Genomic DNA, 27,525 nt, shown 5'->3' on the forward strand with positions numbered 1-27,525 from the left:
ATTACTAAGCATAGATTTGTCTGCCTTTGGTTTCTTATCTCAGAAAAACTGAAAGATGATTAGGTTTATTGATAAACATGTTTTGTGCATGCTGGGGAATTTTCTATGAGAAAATACATGTTTCTGTATACAAGGAAAGTAAAATGTATGTTTTCAGTAAAGAAGATAAAAAAATAGAGATATTTTTGTTAGTTTTGTTACAAAAGATAAATATGTCCTAAAGTACTGGGGAAAAAAACAAAAAAAGAAAACATGGGACAAATTTTGAATGTTAAAAGTAAGTGACAAAAGATTTGTGGAAATAAAACCCTGAGAAATTTTGTGCATGGTCAAGCTGGCTGACATTTAAATGAATTCAATTAAATGAATGAGTTTCAACATCAAGCGTAAGCTGGTGCAAAATTAGAATTTGGCTTTCTCACTCTTAAAAAGATAATGTTCTTAAGCTTTTGGTCTGCTCTTGATATGGAGGTTATAAGAGGTTTTTCTTTATTTTTCAGTGAGTCTACCTAAAAGACAGAAAAGCTACGTTTTGTTAAAATAACTTCTTATGTTCAAAGAGACTGAGGTTTCTTTACTGTTTTTTTTTTTTAAAAAACTGTTTAAACTCTCTCTGTTTGCCCTTGACATCTTCTGTCATCACCTTGATTGAATGAATAACTAAGCATTGTTTCCTTTTTGACCAAGTGTTTTAAACCCTTTTGATATTTTTGACAAATTCTCCCAAAGTTTGAATCCTGGGTGAAGTATTTCTTTTGACTTAAAAAAAATCTTTGAGAATTTCCAATGGGCCCTGGGACTTCTCAAAGAGTTTATTCTGTCTTTCTACAAAGAGAGAGAATAGACTAATTAGACCTACTTGGTATATTAAATTACATGGGAAGCATTGTCAAATAAATGATGATAAATCTTCCCAGGTTATATTGTGTAGGTAAATGTTATTAATATAAGTACTGTAAAAAATTATATAACATTCCTAAAATTCTGATCTGTCTTGGTTATCAATCACAATTCTGGTTATTATCTCAGAGTGTTATATGTCATAGAAGTGGTCAGGTGTCTGTCAATTGCCATTTTTGAATGTTTTGTTATTTATAGATAGTTGTTCTTTTACTCTGATGTTTTTGCGGATGTGTTTCATCTTTAAAAACATTCATGAGGGGCCGGCCCCGTGGCCGAGTGCTTAAGTTCATGTGCTCCGCTTCGGCGGCCCAGGGTTTCACCAGTTCAGATCCTGGGTACGGACATGGCGCTGCTCATCAGGCCACGCTGAGGCGGCGTCCCACATGCCACAACTAGAAGGACCCACAACTAAAATATGCAACTATGTACTGGGGGGCTTTGGGGAGGAAAAAAAGCAGGAAAAAAAAAAGAAGATTGGCAACAGTTGTTAGCTCAGGTGCCAATCTTTAAAAAAAAAAATCCATGAAAAGGACTCTGGTGCTTACTCTAGAGTACAGGTTTCTGATAAACTTTCAGACTATAAAACTGAGCTGAGTAAGAAATTATAGAACTGTTACTGAAAAACCTATGGCCTCACAAAACTGCTAACAGAAGATCAAGATCAAGAATTAATTATATGAGACTAAATTAATGAGGATGTTTATAATTTTTATGACTTTTTTGTTTAAGATATTGCTGATTAATGTTTTGTCTTTTTCAGGTTTAAGAAAATCTTTTTCTCTTTTCTCTTAAGAAACTATGACTTATAACAATTTGTAAACAAAATTAAAGCATTTATTTTTTTTTCTCCTACCTGATCCCTCCAGAATCTGAAAACTCTTAGTAAGTGTGTGAGTATGGTTATTTTCATGTGAATATAATTGTTTGCATAAGTTCAATAAGAATCTGTTCTTACAGCAGGACACAATTGGAAACACTGGTTATATTACCAAGGCTTTGACTGGAATGTCACATTTGAGAGTAACATACAGGCTCGAATATGACAAGACAGCTTTTGAGGACTAAACATTGACTTTCTGGAATAAAGCCACTTAAAAATATTGGCCAGGTACCTGCTCACAGGGTTCTCAGTAACCTGGTATGGTTGAGTAAAAAATGTCACTCCCTCTGACAGGAGCAAAGAACCCCAGGATATTTTGGGGGACCTCACGTAGAGAGGAACTCACTCAAATCTGTAGGTATTACAGGCAAAGTCTGATGACAAGTTCTTGGTCTAACTTTCCTGGCCTTGAGAGGCCTTTAAAGTTCAATCTGAGATTCTTTATAAAATCTTCCGGCAAAGCAGGAACTAATTAAAAGATCAATTGCTATTCTTGCTGTACTTATGTAAATGAATGGGCCACGTTTACCGAAACTAGACTTATTTTGTAAACCAGTGGGTCTTAATTTGGCTATCTTTGATAAAAATGAGGGTAATTCTAGAGAGAAAAATTATGTTTCAATAAAAACTATAATACACATTTGTGGATGTTGTATTTTAGTTCTGTCAATTGTCTCTGAGGTTTATTTTCTACCCGTAAACTGCACTAGATTCTAACTTCTTCTAGTCTCCTGAAATATCTGAGATAACAAATCTCCAAACTAATGTTTTCCACCATTTTCATTCAGAATTTGAAAACTAAACCTGCCGTTTTTCCTGAAGCCCTGCAAACTAAAGCTGAACATCTTGATATAAACTTAAGAAAGATTCATGCCGGCTGCTGTGTAAGCCACTCAGAAAGATACCTGAGAATCTGATGACACCATCAGAGACATTCAAACTGCAAAAGATGCTTTTGACCCTGACTTGAATCTTCTTGGTTCACTGCCCCCTGGGGTCAGGAACTGGTTTATATTTTACTCAACCATTAACCTTGTTTTTTTTTTTTTTCTCTAAAAATACTTCTTATTAAATACCTGGTTGCTTACTTACATGATACAGGCCTAACTTTGGGAGCCCACCTGCATCACTGCCTTATTAAAAACTGGTTCAATGAGATGAAACAACCTATGCCCCAATTCAGCAGGAAGTAGCTAGATCTGTCGTCACCCCAAACCCCTCAAGAATGAGGAATGATCAAGAGAGATTGAAACCAAGGATAAAGGAGTTAGAATTTCCCGGGATTAGGGTGAAACTGTGCCTCGCACTCACAGGGTTAACGTGAGAAACAAAGTAACCAAAGTTTGTGAGCTCGCCTTGCAGAACAGCAGGAGGGCCGCTGATAAGAGAGGAGCTTGTGACAGCCCCGCCTGACTCTAATCATCTTGCAGGAACATTGAGAAGCTAAAACGACTGATTGTAAACTTTAGACGTCAAAGACTGAAAATCCACCATGAGCAACATGTAGAACAGATGGTCACGCCTGTGCAGAGGACTCTTCAGCCCCCAAGGCCACATGCTCCCCCTGCCCTACCTAAAACGCCAAACAAAAACCCTTGCTTGAAGCTTTTTGGGGAGTTCGGGATGACACTGTTAGCAACTTGTTCTCCTTGCTCAGCGCTGTGCATTAAGATTCCCACTTTCTTCCCCTACACCCGGTATCAGAGATTGGCTTGCTGCACAACGGGTGAGCGAACTCACTTCAGGTTCGATATCACTGATGCCGCTCAGATTCAACCCCCTCTTCTGACCCAGAGCCCTTGTCACCCACGCTTAGACTCCTGTGACAGCTTTCCTGGCCGATCTCTCAGGTCACTGGCGCACTTAGAATCCACTGCAGCATTCTTCCTGGGAACCGCACCCTGCCTGTCCAACCTTGAACCTCCATCTCCCGCTTTGGGTTGTGAAATCTGAAGTGGTTCAAGGTCTCATTCTCTCCACGTGTACTGATAGCCTAAGCTGTGCTAGGGAGCAGGCCCCTGCTATCCCAGCCGAGATGTGGCACGTGGGGTGAGGGCGTGGGCACTATCCCCAGACTAAAGACAGGCCCTGGCTTCCATCTTCCAACCCCAAGCACCAACAGTGCCTGGCCCTCTCTGTGTCTGCTGATCAGGTAGGTGGCTGGAACCAGCATTCCTATAGCTAAAACAAGGCAAGGGACAGCGGGTCTGGAGGGTACGTGGGGAGCGTGTGGGAGGAGGCAGAAGCAGAGAGCAGAGCTGCCCCCAGCAGCAGAAGCAGGTGGATGAAGTTCACCTGGCAAGCGGTCACATACAATAGTCTGGAGCTCGGGAGGGCAAGGTCTGTGTCTGTCCTGGTCATTGCCTTGACCTCAGTGCCCAGCATACTGCCTGGCGCAGCACTGTATTCTGCCAATATTTGTGCAATCAGTGTACACAGTGGAAGTAAATAAGACACATTTTTGCACAATGTTGTCAGGGAGCTGCAATCGTAATAAACAACAAAGAATGAGAACCCCTTCAACCTCCCACCAGAGCTTTACAAAGCGCCCTCCTTCCGTGACTCCAGCACAGAGAGGCCGTGAGCACCGCTGTCACCTCCCTTGGATCTAAATGCCCAACTTTTATATCCTGGTCTGCACACAGCGACACCCAAGGGGCCCGCTGCAGGTTCCCCCCATCCCCACTGCCTTTTTACAATCGCTGGGTCATTCCGACTCAGCAGATCTGATGTGTGTGCAGTGTGGTTATCTCTCCTGGACTTCAAGCAGCAAAATGAGCCAGGCTGGCCCGGGGACGGTGTGTTGAAACGATCAGTGTCCAAGGGTCCCATCTAAACCCACAGAATCAGGACAAGGCGTATTGCGACAGCCCATGCTGGCACGCCCAGGGCAAAGTAACAGATTCAAAGAGAAATTATAAAGCCCTTTGATGCGTACCCTAATTAAGATAAGAATATCAGTACCTGGTTCAAGGATGGTGAGCAGCCACTGATCTCAGATTACAAAGCAGGCTTTAGTGAAGTGTGTTGATCTCTCACCTAGTTCCCTCCCTTTATCTAACAATGGGTCTTAATTGCATACGAGGTAAGGTGTTCAAGGTTAGCCTGCTGCGACAGGCACTGACTGTCTGCAGGTGGCTCTTCAGGGATGTGCTAAACCAGGATACATGCAAATCCATCCACTCAGGAGCCAGAATTCATTGAACTTGACTTTCCTTTTCACCTATTTGAGGCAAGAATCAGAGCAGGCAAGGGCTTCCCCCAGTCACACTGCAATTGTGAGGATTAGAATTTGTAGCCAAAGCATTCATTCTCCACCTGTCGCTGGGCGTGTCACAGCCCCCTCCCCTAGCTCGCCTCCCCTCCACACCTGTTTTCAGCCTCAAGTCTTCATACCTGCTCTCTGGGACCCCCAGAGCACAGTGAACCACGGCTCATGGGGGCCGCGACCACCCGCCCCAGTGTGTCTCCTAAGCTTGCACATCTTTTCCAAAAAAATGAAATAACGAGGAACAAGACCCTCCCCTTCCTGGCCTAGAGGAGCTGTGGTTCAACGGGGGAGGAGGTGGTGGGCCAGGGAGTTGGCCATTCGGCTCCATACCAGTCTCCTGGCCTGGGCGTGAGAACTGAGCTGCCCAGGGGGCTGGCAGGCCAAGGAAGGGCAGGCCCCAGCAGGCCAGGGGGTCCAGGTGCTGCAGCTGCCCTCAGGCCTCTGGACTTCCTTTGCCAGGGCGCCTGCTCTCCTTAGAGTATGGGGAAACTGAGGCTGGAGGCTCAGGAGAGAGGGTACCACTCTGCCAGCCCAACCCCCTGGAGGCAGCAGGCAGCGGTGTGGAGCCAGCTGGCAGCTCCCTTTCCTCCCAGGGCCGGCTCCTTGGGGTTGGGCCACGGGAGCAAATGTTGCCCACAATAGGGAGATGGACTGTGCGCCAGGAAACCCAAGGCCAGCTGCACTCTGGCAGCAGCGGCTGGGGTTGGGGCGGGTGTGGCACCAGGCAGATGACAGAGTCCCCCTCCCCAGGGCCTCTCTCTCGGCCAGGTGGCAGGGAGGAGCAAGAGAAAGGCTGCATCGGCCCCACCTCCATGGGGCCAACCTGTCACTGGGTCGGAACCACTGAACATCAAGCTGGAAAGGACTTCAGCAGCCTTGAGTCCAACTCCTTCTCTTCATAGCTGGGGAAACTGAGGCAGGGGTGTGGGGAAGCAACTCGCCCCAGGTCATGTGGCCAGGGAGTGACACATCTGGGGTAACGGGCGTGAAGAACCGGTGCCCTCCCTGCCCTCTACAGGGCAGCTCTAGGCAGCTTTCTCAACCGCGGCACACTGGACGTTTTGGCCCCGCTGATGCTTTGCTATGACGGCTGTCCTGTGTACCGTGGGGCGTTAAGCAGCATCCCTGGCCTCCACCCACTAGATGCCGGTAGCACCTCTCTCCTGCAGTCTGACAACCAAACATGTCCCAGACGTGGCCAAATGTTCCCTGCGGGGAAAACTGCCCTCAGCTGAGAGCCCAACTGTCGATCAGTGGTTCATCTTTAGGATGGGTTGGAGTCACCTGGGGAGCTAGTCAAATGGAGTTTCTGATTCAAGCAGTCTGGCATGAGGCTGGAGAATTTGCATTTCTAACAAGTTCCTAGGTGCTGTTGCTGTTGCTGGTCTGGGGACCACACCTTGAGAACCCCTGCTCTGCACTGGATTATAAACTCTGAGAAGGCTGGGCTATTTTTTTTTCTTTTTTGGTGAGGAAGAGTGGCCCTGAGCTAACATCTGTTGCCGATCTTCCTCTTTTTGCTTGAGGAAGATTGTTGCTGAGCTAACATCTGTGCCAATCTTCCTCCATTTTGTGTGTGGGATGCCACCACAGCATGGCCTGATGAACAGTGTGTAGGTCCATGCCCAGGATCCAAACCTGCGAATCCCAGGCCGCCAAAGCAGAGCACATGAACTTAACCACTACACCACTGGGCCGCCCTGGGTTGTGCATCTTGCTTTCCAAGGCACCCTAGTGAACACCCAGCCCAGCTGTGGCAGGTGCAGGGATCCCACCAACAGCTGTTGAATGAACACTTGGGCCCAAGGTGAGAGGGGCTGTGGCCCTTCCATAGGACCGAGAGGAAAGGCAGAGAGATAACGCTGTCTCCGAGCTGACAGGGGAGCGGAGCCCCCTGAGCCCCCTGCCCGCAGACTGGTGGGGTGGTCCTATGCAGAAAGCCGGGTACCTGAGCTGCCCTCCTGGTTAAGACCCTCTGGGGAAGGTGGACCCACTGCCCTGCATTCATCGTGTCCGAGATCCCATCAGAGACCTGCAGCAAGCGCGGCAGCTCCAGGGGCACCGGGGCCCAGCCAGGCCTGGGAAAGCCTCAGCAGGCCACCTCTCACGTGTTACCAGCTCTCTGTTCCTGGGAGGGGAACCAGAGAAATTCCATAACCTGTTTTTCGTACCGCCTGCAAGCTACAGTCTACACTCTTAGCCAGACACGCGAGGCAGCCCCGCTCTGGAGCCTGAAGCCACCCTAGGCAGCTTCTCCAAATCCTAGGACACCCTCCATCTCCCCTGTCAAGTCCCTGCTCTTTCTCTTCGGGAGCCAGCCGAGTCTCTCCTCTGGCCCGGAGCGGCGCGTGCTCCCACCCTCCCCTCAACTCCTGTCCCCACGCCTTCTCCCCCTGGGGGCTCAGGGCCTGAGGGGAACGAGCAACGACAGGGAGGGCCTCCTCGGACACTGCTCTGAGCTCTTGGTATCATTCAACTCATTCACTGCCCACAACAGTCCCATTCGACAGATGAGAAGACTGAGATTGAGGAAGCTGTGCAAGATGGAACAGCCAGCAGGTGGGGAGGTGGGATTCTAACGTAGCAGCCGGATGCCCGGCCCGCGCCCGCACCCGGCCCCAGAGCTCCTCTGCTCCTGGGCTTTGCTCCCTGGGGAGGATTTTTCCGTACGATGAAACTGTGTGCTTCTCACAGATAGAGATTAGGTCCTTCTCAGCCCTAAATCCCACCAGGTCTTCTTTATAAAGGTGGCTGATAAACCACAGAACTGAATACTGTCATAGCCGAGCCCATCACGACACAAGGGGCTGAGGCTCAGCGAGGGCAAATGATTCTGCTCAAGGTCGCCAGGGGTTGTTGGCCAGCTGGGTCCTGAGCGTCTTCCTGTGCTGTCGTGGCCTCCACCAGCCCACAGATGGCTGCTCGCTGCCCAGCACGTGGTGGGATGGCTGAGGCAAGGGGACTTTGGAGAGCTCTGCAAGAAGCTGGCGAAGGCTGCTGTGGCTTCCGAGTCACTGTCCCTTTCCCCTTCTTGCCCCTCCTCTGGCTCGAATGCAATCTTCCATTTCTTCTGTCTCCCCGGCTGCCCAGCACAGCGCTCTGCATCCGGAGGCGCTCAGTGTCCATGGAACCACACTCCGGAAGCTGGGAGGCTGGTGGGCCGCCGTCCTGCCACTGGACTCAAGTAAGACGTTAACCTTTAAGGTAGGAGGTATGTCGGGGGTACCATTAACACTGGAGCCGAGCTAATGGTCCCAGGGAGAAGCTAGTTAAATCCAAATGTAACAGGAGACTTTCATAAGATTGAGCTGGAAAACTATTTGACAGAATCTACTAGAATGGGACACTGCAAACTCTATGACTCAGCAGTTCAGTTCTGGGCATAGACTCAACCCAAATGTGTCCACATGTTTACCAAAAGTCACAAAGTAGAACATTCCTGGCAGCACTTTTTGCCAAGGCCCCAAACCAGAAACAACCCAAAAGCCCGTGCATAGATTGTGGTCCATTCACACGATGGAGCACCATCCAACGAAAACAAAGCGTCTGCAACCACGCACAGAGACGAGGACGAATCCCACAGCCAGCGCTGAGCCAAAGAGGCCAGCCCCAGAAGAGCACATATCACACGATGCCGTTTACGTAAAGGACAAAGACGAGCAAAACTCTAAGGAGATACGTGAGAATGGTGTTTGCCGTTGGTGGCGGGAGCTGGGCCCAAGCACTCATATTTTTCAGAGCTCCCCAGTGATTACAATGTGCAAAAAGGGATTGGTCCGTACGTACCCCAGAAAGGAGAGACCTGGGGAGCAGGCCTTGGGCAGGTGCAGTGACACAGTTCAGGGGTGCACTGAGCAGTCCCTGCGGGGGAGGTGCTCCATCATGAGCCCGGGGTGGCCACGTCACAGGCCCTCTCCTAGCCCGATGCTGCCCCTCAACTGTGACAACCCGCCTGGGCTCTGCTTCTCGACTCAGGGAGGCCTGCTGATTCAGAAGTCAGCCACGTAGCCTGAGTCCTGGACGCGGGCAGACCTCGGCAGCGGGCGCCCAGGGAGCGTGTTGCCTCCCAGTTCCACCAAACACGGAGTACAATGCAAATACTCAGTGAGTTTGGGGAAGCATGGTGGCCCACGGGGCTGTCAGCATTTGAGGAGCCAGGCTGGCTTCCCTGGAGGACTCCCATTCCACGGGACCCGCAGACAGCAGCTCTGACTACCTCTGACTGTAGGAGCTGGAACATCTCGGAGTTTACAAGAAGGGAGCTTCTAGCTTGCTTCCCCGTTCCAGTAGTTCAAATCCCAGCTCCACCATTTACCAGTTGAGGGGCTCTGGGCAGGGTGCCAAACCACTCTGAGCGTCTGTGGCCTTGGCTGTGAAACGGGGAGAATAACGCCGACCCCGCAGGCTGTCTGTGAGGATTGGCCAGCTCAAAGCATGTGCTCCACCAAAGTCTGTTCCTTTCCCTTCACTTAAATCCCCTATTACTGCACGGAATCTCTGTGCTGGAAGAGAACCCGGAGGAATCCCTGTCCCTATTAGATTTTTAGCCCACGCCCCAGGGCCCAGCCACAGCCTACGTGCACAAACAGGCTGGAAGCAGCCCCTGTGGTCCAAGGCCATCTGCTGTCCTTCCCGGATGCCTCACCAAGGACATGACTTGGGAGGATGAAGGCAAGCACAAGGCGAGGTACATCTTTGGCTATCAGTGTTTTGCAAAACAGGTCCTTGGGGTTGTGTCAGCTCCTCTTTGTTATTCGTCCGGAAAAATTACATTTCCAAATTAGGGGTTGACTTCCCTTTGCTAAGCCTTCATATTTCCAAAGAGAGCTCCATTTATCTCTTCTGTGTGGTCGGCTCCTGCTGGTGTAGAAAATATTCTCACCTCTTCAAAACATCACTGCTTAGGAGTCACTATGAAAAATTCAGAAGTGACACAACACAAAACGAGAGGGCCAGCTTTGTCCTGCTAGCACCTGGAATTAGAGCTCGACGGATCTACCCCAGAAGTCCCAGAAATATATTTTATCCGATTAGGCTGTTGTTTTGGAATGCGCTTTTCCAAACTAGTGACAAAATACTCTCCTGGGAGAGTTGGGTGGGGAGGGGAAGGCTGTCTGAATGAGAGCACTTTGTCTCAGAGCCGTGCTACCCTTCCTAAGAAAAAGATTAGCTTGCCCAGGGAGGAAAATGTAGTTTTTGTTGCAAAGCCTGATTTTGTTTTTTAAACACAATAACTGGAGGACAATGGTCATTTAGTTATAAGAGGCTATGCTTACAGGGAAACCTGAGACTCTACGACTGACTGCTCTGATAAGAAACCAGATTATATACAGCGTAATTCCCCCAATTCTAGAGGGAGGTCAAGTTCTGGGCACACGTTTTTGAAACTTGAAAAAAAATCAAGAGTGAGTTCAAGTTGAATAAATTAGTTGAGTAATATGATGACCTTTATCCTTAAAAGATTGACTGAAGGGAGGGGATGGGGTTGGGGTGTGCTGGTTAAGTTCATATGCCTCTGCTTCGGTGGCCTGGGGTTCGCAGGTCCGGATCCCAGGTACGGACCTAGCACCGCTTGTCCAGCCACACTGTGGTGACGTCCCACATAAAATAGAGGAAGATGGGCACTGATGTTAGCTCAGCAACAACCTTCCTCACACACACACAAAAAAAAAGGTTGACTAAATGTAAACTATTTGAAAGTGAAAAATGACGCAAGTGGAGCAATTTATTAGTTTTCTTGGGTCTGACTCACAAAGGACAGTTTTAAATATAGGAGGTCAAACAGGGTAGGTGCTTTGTTCTCTGGGACTGTTAAAAGGAACATCAATCTAATAATTTAAACAAATGCAGTGTTTCTGTTATGCTTGGGGCAAAAATACAAGTGTTAAAACTTAGGATTCATTTTAAGATTGATAGTAAAAACTCAAGTGAACTCTTTTTCTGTAATTTGAATTTGGTCTGGAAAGTATCAAGAAGTCATTTGTTTTTGGAGTAAATAAGAGATTTGGATTCGTGTCTTGGAAAAGCAAGTATAAATTTGCTTTTGGACCAGACAGTGGTTCAGCAGACGCTGCATGTGACTATGAGTCACGTGCTTTGCAGGCACAGGGAATAAGACACAGACAGCCCTGTACCTGCAGGAGTTCCTGCTGTCGTAGGATGGACAAACAGATGAATAAACAACACCCTTCTAGTGCCAGATACAATAATATATGTACACAGATGGAAGAGAAGTGTGCAAAAGTAGGAGTTGTTAAGTCTGCCTCAAAGGTTTCACAGAGAAGGGGTCACTGAGCAGGGTTTTTAAGGATGAATAGGAGTTTACCAGGCAGAAAATAACAGTGGCATGGGGACAAATCCAGGGAGAAAAGAGAGGATGTACAAAGGCATGGAAGTAAAAAAGTGCATGGCGTAGGCGAGGAAACACAAGAATCGACGTCCACGTTCAGTGGAAGAGCTGACGATCACGAATGTCGAAGTGCAGTCATTTCATTTCTTTCTGTGTTAGCTGAAAGGAGTCCCTATCTTATCTCTTTGATAAATTATTTCATCACAATGAAGCCGACCCAGGAATTTTGACTTACAAATCGTGTTTGCAATTCGGACGACCCCGCTGTAAATTACACGCGGAGAGGAGCGAGGTGAGGAAATACGCTTGGGGATGCGAGCATTTCGTGCTTGCGTGATAAACAGGTGATCGGACAGGAGGTTAATCAATACCCAATGCTCCACCCCGACTCCTTTAGAGAGCTGGTCGCTCCAGCAAACACGCCATCAGATGGAGAGAGCGGGGCAGAGTGCCAGCTATGTTTTCCCCTTCTTTCTTGGCAATGGAATTTTTATTTTAGTTGGAGAAGCCAAGCTAAACACTCCATTTCTTGGTCCCCCTTGCAGCTCAGAAGGACAGAGTGGTTCAGTGCTGACAAAGAGTTGTTAAGTGTATTTGAGGCAGAGCCATCTGTGGCCCAGGCAGTGCCTTTGCGTGAATTAGGAAAAGACACCCATTCCTCAAAATACTGTCAGAAAAACACACCTCATTGCCATCTGCTAGAAAAGTGCTTGTAAATAAAAATGCAAATCCACAATGTTGGCGATGTGAATGGCATCCTCTACGGTTGCCCCGTGTACAACGTACGTAGAGTATATGGGCCCTGCACGCATGTGGAAGACGATGTAAGGAGCCCTGACTTAGCTGTGAAGCATGAACCTTTTGTCCTTCCCCTTTCTCTTCAGGCTTCCTGGGACACAGACATGATGGCTGGACTCAGGGAGCCATTTTGGACCATAAAGTGATCTTGAGGATGGAAGTCAGTGCTAGAATGATGATGGAGAAAGATGAAAGAAGCTTGGATTCACCATGAGCCACCAGCCCAGCCCTGGACTACTGACTCCCCAAATTCCTCTGTATGACCGGGAAATACACTTCTATATTGTTTAAGCCACTGTTAGTTTGAGTTTTCTATTATATAAAGCATAATGCAATCCTAACTAATTGAGGAAGTCAGGGGGAAAAGAAAATATGTCAAGTCCCCCAGTGGACAGACTCTCAAGGACAAATGCTCAGTCTTCGGAACTTTCTGTGCTGTCGGAATGCTCCACCTCTGAGACATTTATATGATAAACATTTTCCTGCTGTCCCAATCACATAAAAGGAATGTTATCAAGGGCAGGTACAGTGCAGCGTGTGGCCCCTCAAGGACATTGTCAAGGATGGCGCCATCGCTCTTGCAGGCAGAAAAGGCTGTCCCACTGGGCTCCAAGTATTCAGACCACTTATTTAAATAAAAAAACTGGATGGAAAGCAATTTTATAATAACTGTCAAAATGTAAACTACAGATGGCCTTCGACCCAGCAATTTGAGTTCCAGGAATTTACCTCCCCAAATACTGAACTTACATTTCTGTAAAATGTCCTATGGACAAGAACAGCCACAGCAGCTTTTTTTGTTGTTGTTAAAAGTAGAAGATTGGAAGCAATCTGAACATTCATCAACTGGGAACTGATGAAGTAAGCTGTGACATATTCATACAGTGGATACTACATAGAAGGTGAAAAAAAAGAGGTAAATCCATATGCTGATCTAGAGAGATCTCTGTGATATACAGTTAAGTGAGAAGACGGGCTGCAGAAAAGTGTGTAGAATTATCAGGTGCTTTTTGTGTGGACCAAGGGTCACACGTGTCTGTGTTGAAGACTGATGCTGGGGGCCTGGTCTGGTGGTGTAGTGGTTAAGTTCAGGCTCTCGGCCTTGGCAACCCAGGGTTCACAGGTTCAGATCCCAGGTGCAGACATGGCACCACTCATCAGGCCACACTGTGGCTGCATCCCAATAAAACAGAGGAAGATTAGCACAGATGTTAGCTCAGCAACAACCTTCCTCAAGCAAAAAGAGGAAGATTGACAGCAGGTGTTAGCTCAGGGCCAACCTTCCTCACCAAAAAAAAAAGAAAGAAAGAAAAGACTGGTGCTGGGAGTTCACCCAGATACTGGCAACAGCGACCGCCTGGAAGGAGGGAATATGCTTCCACTGAATAAGCATTTGCACCTTGAAAAAAAATCATTTTTTACCAAATGCATATACTGTTTGCTCAAAAACAAAATAATTATACATTTTAAAAAATCTGAAAACCCATAAGGGTGCCAGACCATGTGATTCCACTTCAACAGTGAGTCAGATGCCCTCACAACACCAGAGCTGCAGGAACAAGCCGCCTCAGCTGGGACAACTGCTGCGTGACTTTCTACTGGCCATAAGGCCCTAGGACGAGGTTAATCCAGAAACCCATGGGCATCTGAGGGCCGGGGAGCTGGCAGAAATGTGAAATGGGGAAGTGAAACCAGCTGGGCTGTCAGAGAAAGTAGCTGCCAGAGAACTGGGCCATCCTTTCTGCAAACGTGGCTCTAGTGGCCACCTCTGATCAGATGACAGACACGTCGTGTCTCTAACCCAGACCTCCTCCGAGCTCCAGACCCTACACCCACCTGCAACCTGACTGTTCCTGAAAATCTCGAAACCTCCTCCGGGGCATCTGAAACTTCACTTGTCCCCTGAGATGTTGTCTTCTTCTGGGGTTCCCTCCCACTGTGGCTGGCACTACCCACCTTCCGAATGCCAAGTCAAAAACTGGGGCGACGTCCTTGAAACCCCCTCGTTCATTTCACCCACATCCGATCCGGCACATTCCGGCAGCTCCACCTCCGGGGATCATCTTGCACCTTCTCCCGGACCACACCCCGCCCACGGTCCTGAGCTCTCCCCGGATGACAGCCAAGCCCCTGCCAGTCCCCACACCTGCTTGCCCCCTCAAGATGTGGTCTCTTGAAAATGCCAGGCTGACCATGTCATGCCCCCTGTTAAAACCCTTCGAGAGCTTCCTGCTGCCCTGGGGACACAGCAACACTGGTTAGCGTGGCCTTCAAGGCCTATGTGCTCTGAGCTGCCCACCTGTCCCCTCCCACTGGGCTCCAGCCCCACCCCATCTTCAGGGAGTCGGGAGCCAGCCCGCCTGAATGCCTGCTCTGAATCCGGCCCTGCCACGTGCCAGCCACGTGACCTCAGGCCAGGGACTCTACTTCTCCGGCCTCAGTCTCCCCATCCGTAAGACAGGGAGAATGAAGTCCTTCCCTTACCGGGCGGGGAGGAGGTACGAAGTAGCTGGGATGAAGGGGCTGCACACAGAGCGGCTGTCACAGGCAGCGGCGTTTTTTGTGTGAATCCTGAGCACACAAGCGGCAGCCGAGCCCGGAGCTGAGCCATCTTCCCTGAGGAAGTGCTTCCTGAGCGAGACGGGGAGTTAAGGAGGGCTCCTCGGAAGAGGAGGAGCAGAGGGCTCCAGCAGGGAGCATGACACCGAAGGCCAGCAGGGCTGGAAAGCAGAAAGTGTGGGAGGGAATGGCCTTGAGCCAGGGGCCCACAGGACCTGCCGTGCAGCATCTGGATGGGTGAGGGGGAGGCCCACGTTGGGGGGCTGGCCAACCCTGAGCACCTTTAGAAAGGGGCTGACGACCTCCACGGATTTTAAATGCCCCTGAGCTGGGGCCCACCACAAGCTCGTTCCCACAACCTTCCATGCAGGCTCTGAGTTCCAGAACTCAAAGTGGGACCACGCTCTCCACCCCGCAGGGGGCTCGCGCTCAGGCCTGGGGAGTTTCAGAGGAGGTCCTGGTCCACCTCACGTTCTGCCAATTCAGTAAGAGCCGATGAGTTCTCCCTGGGTGCTGAGTCACCAGAGAAGAAACTCAAGTGGAAAGCACTCCCTTCTGTGGAATTCCAGCACTCGGCATTTTCCATTCGTGTGTAGAGCACTCCTATTTCAGGGGACAAAGGAGTGGGCCACTTAACACAGGGATTCGATTTCCTTCCCACCACAGCCACACTCGGCCTCCCTCCCCTGCCAAGTCTGCTGCTCCTCACTCATGTGCTCCCTCCCCATCTGGAAGCTTCCTCAGGAGCGTGTAAGAGGATAGCACTGTTAGCTGGCCACCGCTGGGTAACCTGAGCCGGCTCTGGAACACAGTGGCAGTGGCCCCTGTGCTGTGCAAGGCAGCCCTAACAACGTGGGTCAGAGTTCCGAGGAACGTCCCGGGTTGTTGGTGTCTTGGTGGGAGTGAGTTTGCTTGTGGCAATGTCTAGGTTGCAAAAATGAACAGAAAGTCACAAAAGGCTAAAAAATACCGTTGGAGTTCAATCAAAGGCCCTGAGGGCGACTCTGAAGGTAGCCTGCCCCATTTCAACAGTCTCCCCAGGTCCTGAGGGAGGGGCGCCTGCCGCCACCTGTGCCCACCTGCCACCTCCCAGGGACAACTTGCTGTAGCACACAGGTCCTGCCGCAGGCAACAAACCAGGAAAGAACATCCATTTTCCCCCAAAGAGTTGGTGAGAGAGTGAGGCTTCTCTGAACTGCCCTTGTCTCTGCAGGGCCCATCATGGGGCTTGACACTGGGACCAAAGGATTTCTCCTACTTTGTGTGTGTGAGGAAGACTGGCCCTGAGCTCACATCAGTGCCCATCTTCCTGTTTTGTATGTGGGATGCCGCCACAGCCTGGCTTGATGAGCGGTGCACATGTCTACATCTGGGATCCGAACCTGCAAACCCCGGGCCGCCAAGGTGGAGCATGCAAACCTAACCCCCACGCCACTGGGCTGGCCCCTCTCCTACTTTCTAAAAGGCCTGAGTCGGAATACAACTGGAGAGTCACCACGCCATGCAGCAAAGGTGGCTCATCCGACAGGGCAAGCCAAGTCCCAGGCAGAGTGTCGGGGGCAACCTGAGGGGGGCCCCTCAGGAAGGGGGGAGGGCCTCTGCCTGGCCTCTCTGAGGAGCACTGTGCGGCTCCCTGCTGCACAGGGGCACCTGGGCCGACCGCAGCCTCTCAGGCTCATGGCACAGGCTACAGCCGGCCGGAGACAGCCGGGTGGGCCCAGGGTGAGGATGCACAGAACCCTCCCAGGGCGTGGGCGTGTGTCTGGACACCACGAGCTCCGTGAGGAAGCCCAGAGAAGCTGGGGCTGTGATAGGAGGGTGGGAAGACTCTTAAACACATCCTCTCAGGTACTACAATAACCCTGAGAAGCAAAGGGTTTTAAAGAGATTTAAAAATGAGCTCAAGGGCTGGCCCAGTGGCGTAGCGGTCAAGCTCACATGCTCCACTTCAGCAGCCCAGGGTTCCAATCAGGGGTGTGGACCTACATACCGCTCATCAAGCCATGCGGTGTTGGCGTCCCACATTCAAAATAGAAGAAGATGGGCATAGATGTTAGCTCAGGGCCAATCTTCCTCACCAAAAAAGAAGAAGCAGTAGCAGCAGCTCAGAGAGGCTAAGTGGTTTGCTCGAGTTAACCCAGCCAGTAAGTGCCAAGAAGACATTTTAATTCAGTCTGTTTATCAATCTTCCTAAACACTAAAGGAAGCAAAAACTCCTTCGATCCTGACTCAGGACCAGGCCTGTCGTCCCCGGTTGTGGGTTAGCTACAGAATCTTCTGGAAAGTCTTTGAATTCCTCAGAGAGAAGAATATTTTTTTCCCTAATGCAAGCACTTTTGCTTAGGCCTCATAGAGCCTCACAGGTGTGGCTTTGCAGTGGCTGGACCGTGCACTAAATTGGCTCCTTATGAGAACAGTGGGCACCAGCCAGGCCACAGAAGGAAAGAGAGACAGTGGGGTCCTGCGGGCATGAAGACTCCACTCCAGGTCTTCGAGCCCACCGGGAGGGCGGCTCTAGGCTAGCCTTCAGAGAGTGAAAACAGCTGCTCTCTGGTGAGAAAGGATGAACTATGACCTTTTCTGGCAAGGCAAGTCAACTTTGATGGCAGAAGAGGCCGTTCTGGTTTGAACTTGCTTTGGACAACTGTGTGTTTAATTTTATAACCCAGGGGAGGATTGCACAGTTGTTTCCTTGGTCAGAGGCGCTCTTTCTGGAGTGCCGGCCACGCCTCCCTCCTCCGGGCAGGGAGCGGCTGGAGCCTTGGCAGAGCTTTGCTCCCTCTTGGAGGGACTGTTGGGGGCCTTCTCTCTGCCCACCGTCCCCACACGGCCCCCTGGAGACTCCTAAACTGCCCGGCTTAGGCCAAGAAGCACCCCCAGGCACCCCACAGGGGACCCCAAGAGGCCAGCAAGGCTGGGCAGTGACTCTTCTGCCCTTACCTGTCTGAGGCCCTGCTCCCCACGCCCTGGGCCAGGGCCCTCATTCCCCCAGAAGCTGCCCTCAGCACACCCCGCAGAAGCTGCAGGGCCCACCCAGGCCCCGTCAAAACCGACCGCTCTCCACCTACATGTTCCCTTTGGGCTTCTCGACCACAGAACAGCCCATGTCAGAGCTGCGAGGGCTCTTGCGGATTGGAGAGCCCAAGCTCATTTTACGGATCGGGTCCACGGAGGGGACACATTCACAGCAGAACTGGGACATGAACCTTTCCACATCATTGTACACCTCCCAAAGGACTGAGTCACCAGTGATGGGATTTAGGGCCCTATCCGAGGAGAGTTTTGAGCAGACCCTAGACGCCCCTCAAGTCCCCACAGGCCCGCTCTCTCCATCCCCCTCCAGCCCAGGGACCAGCCCACCCTCGGCCCTCCCGGATTTTGTAAGCCCAGCTGTGTTCCATGTCTTTGAGTATCTCAGCTCAAGAATGGAGAAATGGAGTCTGGGCAGACCCCATCTTCACATGCTGGAAGGGAAGTTAAGGTGCCAGGAGGGCACTCACTGGGCCTGGGGCACGCTGGGCTCTGACATGGATTGGAGGGGCCCTGTGCACTGGGGGCCCGGGCCTGGGACATGATGGGCTCGAACGTGGACTGGAGGGGCTGTGCACTGGTGACCCAGGGCTTCCTGGGAGCTCTGCTTGCTGCCGCATTTAGAAGCAGACATGAATCAGGACACCACAGGAGGAGAGTGGGGGTGGTACCCCACCTCCTCCTTTCTCTAAAGGTCCCTCTGCCCAAAGAGCCCTCATTGGTCACTTGCCTGGTCCCAGCCAGAGTGCTGAAGGCCCAGCTGGGAGGCAGGTGGGAGCATGCACAGAGCATGTGGGTTGGAGCAGATGGTCCTGAGGTTCACCCTGGCTGCCTTGCTGAGCAGTTATTTTTGATGGAAGTCTTCCCTTTCCTGGAACTGGGATGGCGGAGAGGTGGGGGCAGGCAGCAGAAAGTTTGGAGTCCTCTCGCTCCCAGGCTGGGCCAGTTCAGTTTATCTAGTAGGTCGCTCACACCAAAGGACGCTGGTGGCAGCATGGTCCACACTCAGCAAACAGACATAAAGCTCATCCAGGCCGGTCATGCGTCTGCCACAGGGCCTCTGCACCTGCTCTTCCCGCAGCCCGGGGAACTGTCAGCCCAGACAGCAGCCTGCCCCTCCCTTACTGCTCAGGATTATTCAAATGTCACCTCTCAGTGTGGCCTTCGTCTGTCACCTGACACTCCCTTTCCCTCTTCCATGCTTTACTTTTCTCCGTGGCACACATCTTCTAACAGACTTTATATTTTACAAGTTTATTTTGTTTATAATAACAAAACTGCAACCCCCAGAAGGGCATGCTCCCACAGAGGGCAGTCCCTAAGCACGACCCACACTTCTTCACATGGCCCTCCCCGGTGCAGAAATTTGAGAAAGAAAAACTGTGTGCTGAACACTCCCAGAGCCTGGCGCTAAGTCAGACCCGGTGGGGCTGGTGAAAGTTCCCCAGGGGACCCCGAAGCCCGACTCCTTCAAAGAAGCAAGCCCAGCCCCAGAGGACAATGCTACTTTCTGGAGCACCGTGGCTTCCTGCAAATGTTTATTTTCAGTTGTGCTGAATTCAGGGGAGGCTGCCGAGTGGAGTGGCGCAGAAGGAAACAGGCACGATTCCCACCGTCCTCAACAATTTCCCACGACAGCTCCTAAATCCAGGCCAAGGCGCTGTGCTGGGCGCTGAGGGACCAAATGCACGGTCCCCCTACCTCCCGGCCCACCCCCACGGGCAGAGCCCTCACGGAGCTGCCAGGGCAGAGAGGGGCGTCAGGGAAGGGAGGGCGATGTGTGCCCATCTAGGAGCCAGGTGCAGACGCAGGCTCTGTGGAGCCTGAAGCTTATGGCGGGGGAGGGGGGGGGGGAGGGACACGCAGCTTTAAGAAAAATAAGTCGAAATCAGGATTATAACATTGCTAGAGCCACTCCACCACCATCACCCCCCCACCACCCACCAGGAAGGCTTCAGAAGAGCCAGGGCAAGCGAGGGGCCAGAAGCTTCTGTTCCACCGCCTCCCGGTGAATCCGCCCCTGCCAGGGAGGGCGGCTGCCTGACGCTCGGGTCCCCGCCGCGCTTTTCCTCGGCCTGATCACACTCCTCGGCTTCTCCCACACGGTGAGCTATTAACCCCAGGCCCGGTTTCCTCTTCTGTGCGTCGAGCGGAGAAGGCAGGAGAGAAGGGCAAGGGGCCGAGAGAGGGAAAAACGGGGGCAGCGGACAGAGATGGCAGGAAAGCCCACTTCATCCTAAAGCCCTGAGATGGGTCTTACGACTCCGGGCCAAGTGCATTCACTGCGGGAACGAGACGCAGCCCCGGCAGCAGTGTGCTCCCGGAGAGCCTCCCGGGGCCCCCGCTGCGCCCCGATGGGGGTCCGAATCCGCAGTCCCTCGGGTGGAGATGGAGCTGTGGGGCGCCCCAGAAGCGTGAGCCTGTCTGCAGGTCGCCCGGCTGCCCTGCACGCCCCCCAGCCGCGGCCGCCGCGCCCCAGCCCGCGATCCCGATCCGCCTCGGCGTCCTGGGAGCGCGCTCCCCGCCGCCCGGGCGCTTACGATCGGCGGCTCCCCGGCTCCCGGCTCCGGCGGCGGCAGGCGCGGTCCCTCCGGCTGCCGGCTGCACACTCCCGCCCAGCTCGTCTATCGCCGCCGGCGCTGACTCCGCCCAGGCTCCGAGCGGGGCGGTCCCGGGCCGTCCAGGTTCAGTCCCGCCCCGCCGCGGTTACCTGAGCGCCTGGCAAAGCCCCTTCGCCCCGCTAAGGCTCCGCCTCTGCTTTGGAGGAGAGCTGCTCAAAGTGCCATCCGCAGACCGAGCACAGAGACGGAGCCCAGGAGACTAGGAACCCTTACAGCAACCTGATACAGGGACGTTGTCAGCTGAAGCTAGAAACAATAAACCCAAGCTTGCACGTCTTCTGTATTTCATCTTTCTAGCAATTCACTGTTACTGTATTTTCCACATGTATTGGTCCCGGATGGATGGGGAAATTTAAAAACAAATTTGTCTTTCAACACAAAGAGTCAGCAGCACTAGCCTGGATGAAAGTAGGACCTACTCAGAGAGGTCATCATGATGAGGACTGAGAACTACAGCGCTGCCAGCACCCGGAGAGTAGCTTTTTAGTAAATCCGCTGGGGTTCAGAAGGGGCTCAGGGCCCAGGCCAGTGGGTGCTGGGGCTCTGTGACTTCTGCGTGAATCCCAGACCTTCATCCTTAGTGCTCCAGTCACCGGCCCTGCAGCCAGCGGGGAGGCCTCCTGCCCTTTAACGCTGCACCCTCCGGGGAAGCCCTCTGCGGCCCCTGCAGTCTGTGGCATCTCCGCGCTCCTTCACAACTAGCGGCCGGGGAGAGCCCCCCCACCCCTCAGATCTTTCAAACAGAAGCTCTGCCTCTGGCCATTTCAGCAGGGGATTTAAATTTGTTACTCTTAAAACTGCAGTGATAATGAAAACATTCCAAAATTAGATACTGGTGATGGTTGCATCGCCACAACTCTGTGAATGTACTAAAAACTACTGAATTGTACACTTCAGGGTGTGTTTTTACGGTATGTGAGTTATATCTCAATAAAGCTGTTTGAGTTTGGGATTTGTTTGTGTGTGTTTGTGTGTGTGTGTGAGGAAGATTGGCCCTGCGCTAACATGCGTGTCAGTCTTCCTCTGTTTTGTATGTGGGATGCTGCCACAGCATGGCCTGATGAGTGGCTTGTAGGCTGGTGACTGGGATTCAAACCCACGAAACCTGGCCACCAAGTGTGCAAACTTAATTGCTACCCCACTGGGCCGGCCCCTAAAGCTGCTATTTTTATATAAAAAATATAACCTCACTGTAACCTCACTGCTCACTCATGCATCCTAGTATCCTTCCCCTCCTTGGTTAGATCCTCCAGCCAGCATTAAATATGAAATCTAAGATAGCGCAAGATATTTCAAAGTACAACCTACATATCCACAGCCAATAAATGAATAAGTTACAGGGTCCAACTCTGCAGGGCAAAGTTTAGACAGTCAAATTTTTTCCACTGCTTTCGGTCAAAAGCTCTTGAAAGGTTTAAGGAGCAAAAGAATGGGTATAATGTGATCTTTAGAATGAATTCTATTTAAAAGAAATCAGAACAAAGACTGTTTCTCTGTACAAACTTCTGGAGAGTCTCCAGGTACATCAGGTAGAATGAAAAATAATGTGGGGGGGGGGGGGACAATTTTGGATAAAAATTGCAGATCAATTCCTGACTCACCAGGAAGGAAACATCCTTTATGCCAGAAATGCATAATATGAATCTAGTCATGAGTAAACATCAGACAAACCCCAAACTAAGTAACATTCTACAAAATAACTGGCCTGGACTCTTCAAAAATGTCAATGTCATTGTGTTTGCCTCTGGATTCTAAAGCATGTCTTACACGTTTCCAAAGGCCAGGCTCAGATCCATCCCACTGCCGTTTCTTTGTGCTCCCACCTCAAGCTTTCCCTCCACTCTTCTTCTTCTTTTTTTTTTTTTTTTGAGGAAGATTAGCCCTGAGCTAACTGCTGCCAATCCTCCTTTTTTTGCTGAGGAAGATTGGCCCTGAGCTAACATCCATGCCCATATTCCTCTACTTTATATGTGGGACACCTGCCACAGCATGGGCTTTCCAAGCAGTGCCATGTCCACACCCGGCATCCGAACCGGTGAACCCCGGGCCACTGAAGTGGAACATGCGCACTTAACCGCGGAACCATTGGACCAGCCCCTCCCTCCACTCTTATTCACTACAGGCTCCTGCCCTGCACAGTCTGCTCTCTGGATGCAACCCACACTTACCAATAAATTCCTTTACCAGATGCCAATAGAAAGATTATCGATTGCACCAGACCTGGTATGTATTTACTTACAGTTAGATTCTCAAAAGGGCATATCACCCACTACTCATTACAAAAGTGTTATTTACTTTAACATTAACAGATTATAAATCCACTGGGACATTAAAGGAGTTGGGGTGGGGATCCCAAAAGGCTGTTTCACAAAATGTCCTAGAGAGAGAGCATTTTGTAGGAATACTAATCACACAGAATTGTTTCATATCTGTGTCTTTTCGTCATTTTTATAATCAAGTATACTTACCAATCATTTGTTAGCATATGGTGCTACCAACAAACCAACCAAGAAATAAAACACAAGCATAATCCCCAGTTTCTAGAAACTTGCCCCTGTATAATGGATAAGACAATTTACAAAGTTATCTGTTAGGAGGTATCAGAAATGACAAAATCCTATGCACCGAGTCATGACAAACAGAAACTAATTTTAGATTTTATATAGATTTCATATTTATAAATAGATGCAAATGAAGAGAAAAGGTGCAAAATGTTGGATTTTTAAGCACTTTCCCATGTCCACAGAGAGGAAGGATTTTTACTCACCAGTCCTGGAAATTCTTTTAAATGAATTCACACTGAATCCCCAACCACTTCTCCCCAGTTTCCTGAAATCTCTGAATACATAACATTCTCAGGACTTCAAGGGCAACGGTCAGCAACATAATCAGGCGCAGATCAAAGGGCAACAGCAGCTTGTCTGTAAACACCAAGTTCAAAAGCAGTAAAGGCCGTCTGGGGCCCCCTGTGGGCCTGCGAGGGACACTGCATTATGACTATGCCTCGCCTGAGTATGAGAATCACTTTGTTCTTGTTTTGCAGGAGTTGGGGGATTGTTTTCTTGTTTTTATTGAGGTCATAATAGTTTAAACATTGTGAAATTTCAGTTGTACATTCTGATTTGTCAGTCACCATACAGATGGGCCCCTTCACCTGTTACGCCCACCCCAACCCCTTCGCCTGTGGTAACCACTAATCTGTTCTCTTTATCCATGTGTTTGTTGATCTTCCACATATGAGTGAAATTGTATGGTGTTTGTCTCTCTCTGTCTGGCTTATTTCGATTAACATAACACCCTCGAGGTCCATCCATGTTGTTGCAAATGGGACAATTTTCTCTGCTTTTACGGCTGAGAAGTATTCCATTGTATATATATACCACATCTTCTCTATGCAATCATCAGTCGATGGGCACTTGGGTTGCTTCCACATCTTGGCTATTGCGAATAATGCTGCAGTGAACACAGGGGTTCATAAGTCTCTTTGAATTCTTGATTTCAAGTCCTTTGGATAAATACTCAGCAGTGGAATAGCTGGTATTTCTAGTTTTAGTTTTTTGAGGAGTCTCCATACTGTCTTCCATAGTGGCTGCACCAGTTGGCCTTCCCACCAGCAGTGTATGAGTGTTCCCTTTTCTCCACACCCTCTCCAACATTTGTTATTTTTTGTCTTGGTGAATATAGCCATTCCAAAGGGTGTAAGGTGGTATCTTAGTGTAGTTTTGATTTGCATCTCCCTGATGATTAGTGATGTTGAACATCTCATGTGCCTGTTGGCGATCTGTATATCTTCTTTGGGAAAATATCTGTTCATATCCTCTGCCCATTTTTTAAAATTTTTTTTATTGAGTTAATGATAGGTTACAATCTTGTGAAATTTCAGTTGTACGTTAATGTTTGTCATTCGTGTTGTAGGTGCACCACTTCACCCTTTGTGCCCACCCCCCACCCCACCTTTCCCCTGGTATCCACTAAACTGTTCTTAGTCCACATTTTTAAATTCCTCATAAGAGTGGAGTCATACAGAGATTGTCCTTCTCTCGCTGGCTTATTTCACTTAACATAATTCCCTCAAGGTCCATCCATGGTATTGCAAATGGAATGATTTTGTTCTGTTTTGCAGCTGAGTAGTATTCCATTGTATATATGTACCACATCTTCTTTATCCAATCATCTGTTGATGGGCACTTAGGTTGCTTCCATGTCTTGGCTATTGTAAATAATGCTGCAATGAACATTGGGGTGCATAGGACTTTTGGGATTGCTGACTTCAAGCTCTTTGGATAAATACCCAGTAGTGGGCTGGCTGGATCGTATGGTAGTTCTATTTCTAATTTTTTGAGGAATCTTCATACTGTTTTCCATAGTGGCTGCACCAGTTTGCATTCCCACCAGCAGTGTATGAGGGTTCCTTTTTCTCCACACCCTCTCCAACATTTGTTACTATTAGTTTTAGATATTTTTGTCATTCTAATGGGTGTAAGGTGATATCTTAGTGTAGTTTTGATTTGCATTTCCCTGATGATCAGCGATGATGAGCATCTTTTCATGTGCCTATTGGCCATCCATATATCTTCTTTGGAGAAATGTCTGTTCATGTCTCCAGCCCATTTTTTGATTGGGTTGTTTGATTTTTTGTTGTTGAGTTGTGAGAGTTCTTTATATATTATGGATATTAAGCCTTTGCTCTGCCCATTTTTCGATCGGGTTGTTTTTTTGCTGTTGTTCAGTTGTGTGAGTTCTTTATGTATTTTGGAGATTAACCCCTTGTCGGATATATGATTTGCAAATATTTTCTCCCAGTTGGTAGGTTGTCTTTTCGTTTTGTTTCTAGTTTCCTTTGCCTGGCAGGAGCTCTTTAGTCTGATGAAGTCCCAGTTGTTTATTTTTCCTTTTGTTTCCTTTGCCCGAGTAGATACGGTATTTGAGAAGATCCTTCTAAGACTGATGTCAAAGAGTCTACTGCCTAAATTTTCTTCTAGGAATTTTATGGTTTCACATCTTAGCTTCAAGTCTTTGATCCATTTTGAGTTAATTTTTGTATCTGGTATAAGATAATGGTCTACTTTCATTATTTTCCATGTGGCTGTCCAGTTTTCCCAACACCATTTATTGAAGAGATCCTTTCTCCATTGTATGTTCTTAGCTCCTTTGTCAAAGATGAGCTGTCCGTAGATGTGTGAATTTATTTCTGGGCTTTCAATTCTGTTCCATCGATCTATGTGTCTGTTTTTGTACAAGTACCATGCTGTTTTGATTAGTTTTGTAGTATATTCTGAAGTCAGGGATTGTGATGCCTCCAGCTTTGTTCTTTTTTCTCAGGATTGCTTTAGCTATTCAGGGTCTTTTGCTGCCCCATATGAATTAAGATTCTTTGTTCTACTTCCCTGAAGAATGTCATTGGGATTCTGATTGGGATTTCATTGAATCTGTAGATTGTTTTGGGCAGTATGGACATTTTAACTATGTTTATTCTTCCAATCCATGTGCATGGAATATCTTTCCATTTCTTTACATCATCATCAATTTCTTTCAATAATGTCTTATAGTTTTCATTGTATAGGTCTCCTGGGTTAAATTTATTCCTAGATATTTTATTCTTTTTGTTGCAATTGTAAATGAGATGGTATTCTTGAGTTCTCTTTCATTAGTTTGTTATTAGAGTATAGAAATGCAACTAGGGGACTGGCCCAATGATATAGTGGTTAAGTTCATGCACTCTGCTTAGCTGGCCCAGGGTTTGCCAGTTTGGATCCCAGGCATGGACCTATACAACACTTATCAAGCCATGCTGTGGCAGGTGTCCCACATATAAAATAGAGGAAGATGGGCACGGATGTTAGCTCAGGGCCAGTCTTCCTCAGCAAAAAGAGGAGAATTGGTGGCAGATGTTACCTCAGGGCTAATCTTCCTAAAAAAAAAAAAAAAGAAAGAAAGAAAAAGAAATGCAACTGATTTTTGTAAGTTGATTTTGTACCCTGCAACTTTGCTGTAGCTGTTGATTATTTCTAATAGTTTTCTGATGGATCCTTTAGGGTTTTCTATATATAAAATCATATCATCTGCAAACAGCGAGAGTTTCATTTCCTCCTTGCCAATTTGGATTCCTTTTATTTCTTTTTCCTGCTGAATTGCTCTGGCCAAAACCTCCAGTGCTGTGTTGAATAACAGTGGTGACAGTGGGCACCCCTGTCTTGTTCCTATTCTCAGAGGGATGGCTTTCAATTTTTCCCCGTTGAGTATGATGTTGGCTGTGGGTTTGTCATATATGGCCTTTATTATGTTGAGGTACTTTCCTTCTATACCCATTTTATTGAAAGTTTTTATCATAAATGGATGTTAGATCTTGTCAAATGCTTTCTCTGCATCTACTGAGATGATCATGTGGCTTTTATTCCTCATTTGTTAATGTGTCATATCACATTGATTGATTTGTGGATGTTGAACCATCCCTGTGTCTCTGGTATGAATCCCACTTGATCACAGTGTATGATATTTTTAATGTACTGCTGTATTCAGTTTGCCAATATTTTGTTGAGGATTTTTGCATCTAGCTTCATTAGCGATATTGGTCTATAGTTTTCCTTCTTTGTGTTTTCCTTGTCCGGCTTTGGGATCAGAGTGATGTTGGCTTCGTAAAATGTGTTAGGAACTGTTCTGTCTTCTTCAATTTTTTGGAATAGTTTGAGGAGGATAGGTACTAAATTGTCTTTTAATGTTTGGTAGAATTCTCCAAAGAAGTCATCTGGTCCTCGACTTTTGTTTTTTGGGAAGTTTTTGATTACTGTTTCAATCTCTTTACTTGTGATAGGCCTATTCAGATTCTCTATTTCTTCTTGGTTCAGTTTTGGGAGGTTAAAGGAGTCTAAGAATTTATCCATTTCTTCTAGATTGTCCAGTTTGTTGGCATATAGTTTTTCATAGTATTTTCTTGTAATCCTTTGTATTTCTGTAGTGTCTGTTGTAATTTCTCCTCTTTCATTTATAATTTTATTTATTTGAGGCTTCTTTCTTTTTTTCTTAGTGAGTCTAGCTAAAGATTTGTCAGTTTTTTCTATCTTCTCAAAGAACCAGCTCTTAGTTTCATTGATCCTTTCTACTGTTTGTTGTTGCT

The 27,525-nt window shown here is 48.7% G+C and overlaps 1 protein-coding gene and 1 long non-coding RNA gene across 5 annotated transcripts in view; one reads left to right on the forward strand and one right to left on the reverse strand.

Annotated features, from left to right (window-relative positions):
• The window catches only part of EPHX1 (epoxide hydrolase 1), a 45,879-nt gene extending 22,514 nt beyond the window's left edge, over positions 1-23,365 (reverse strand). Inside the window, exon 1 of one of the 4 annotated variants that reach the window (XM_070256082.1) lies at positions 23,179-23,365. The gene's annotated coding sequence lies outside the window, so the exon portion shown is untranslated. Of the gene's footprint in view, positions 1-18,520; positions 20,723-23,178 lie in introns of those variants that run through there. The other 3 variants (XM_023632537.2, XM_070256083.1, XM_070256086.1) reach the window with 3 other exon arrangements.
• Positions 3,804-12,492, forward strand: LOC138921614 (uncharacterized). Its single transcript, XR_011434319.1, has 3 exons — positions 3,804-3,935; positions 8,145-8,238; positions 12,288-12,492. It is a non-coding gene; the product is annotated as an uncharacterized lncRNA (long non-coding RNA).
• Positions 23,366-27,525: the final 4,160 nt, after the last annotated feature.

This window comes from Equus caballus, chromosome 30 (assembly GCF_041296265.1).
Source record: "Equus caballus isolate H_3958 breed thoroughbred chromosome 30, TB-T2T, whole genome shotgun sequence".
Taxonomy (NCBI): Eukaryota; Metazoa; Chordata; class Mammalia; order Perissodactyla; family Equidae; genus Equus; species Equus caballus.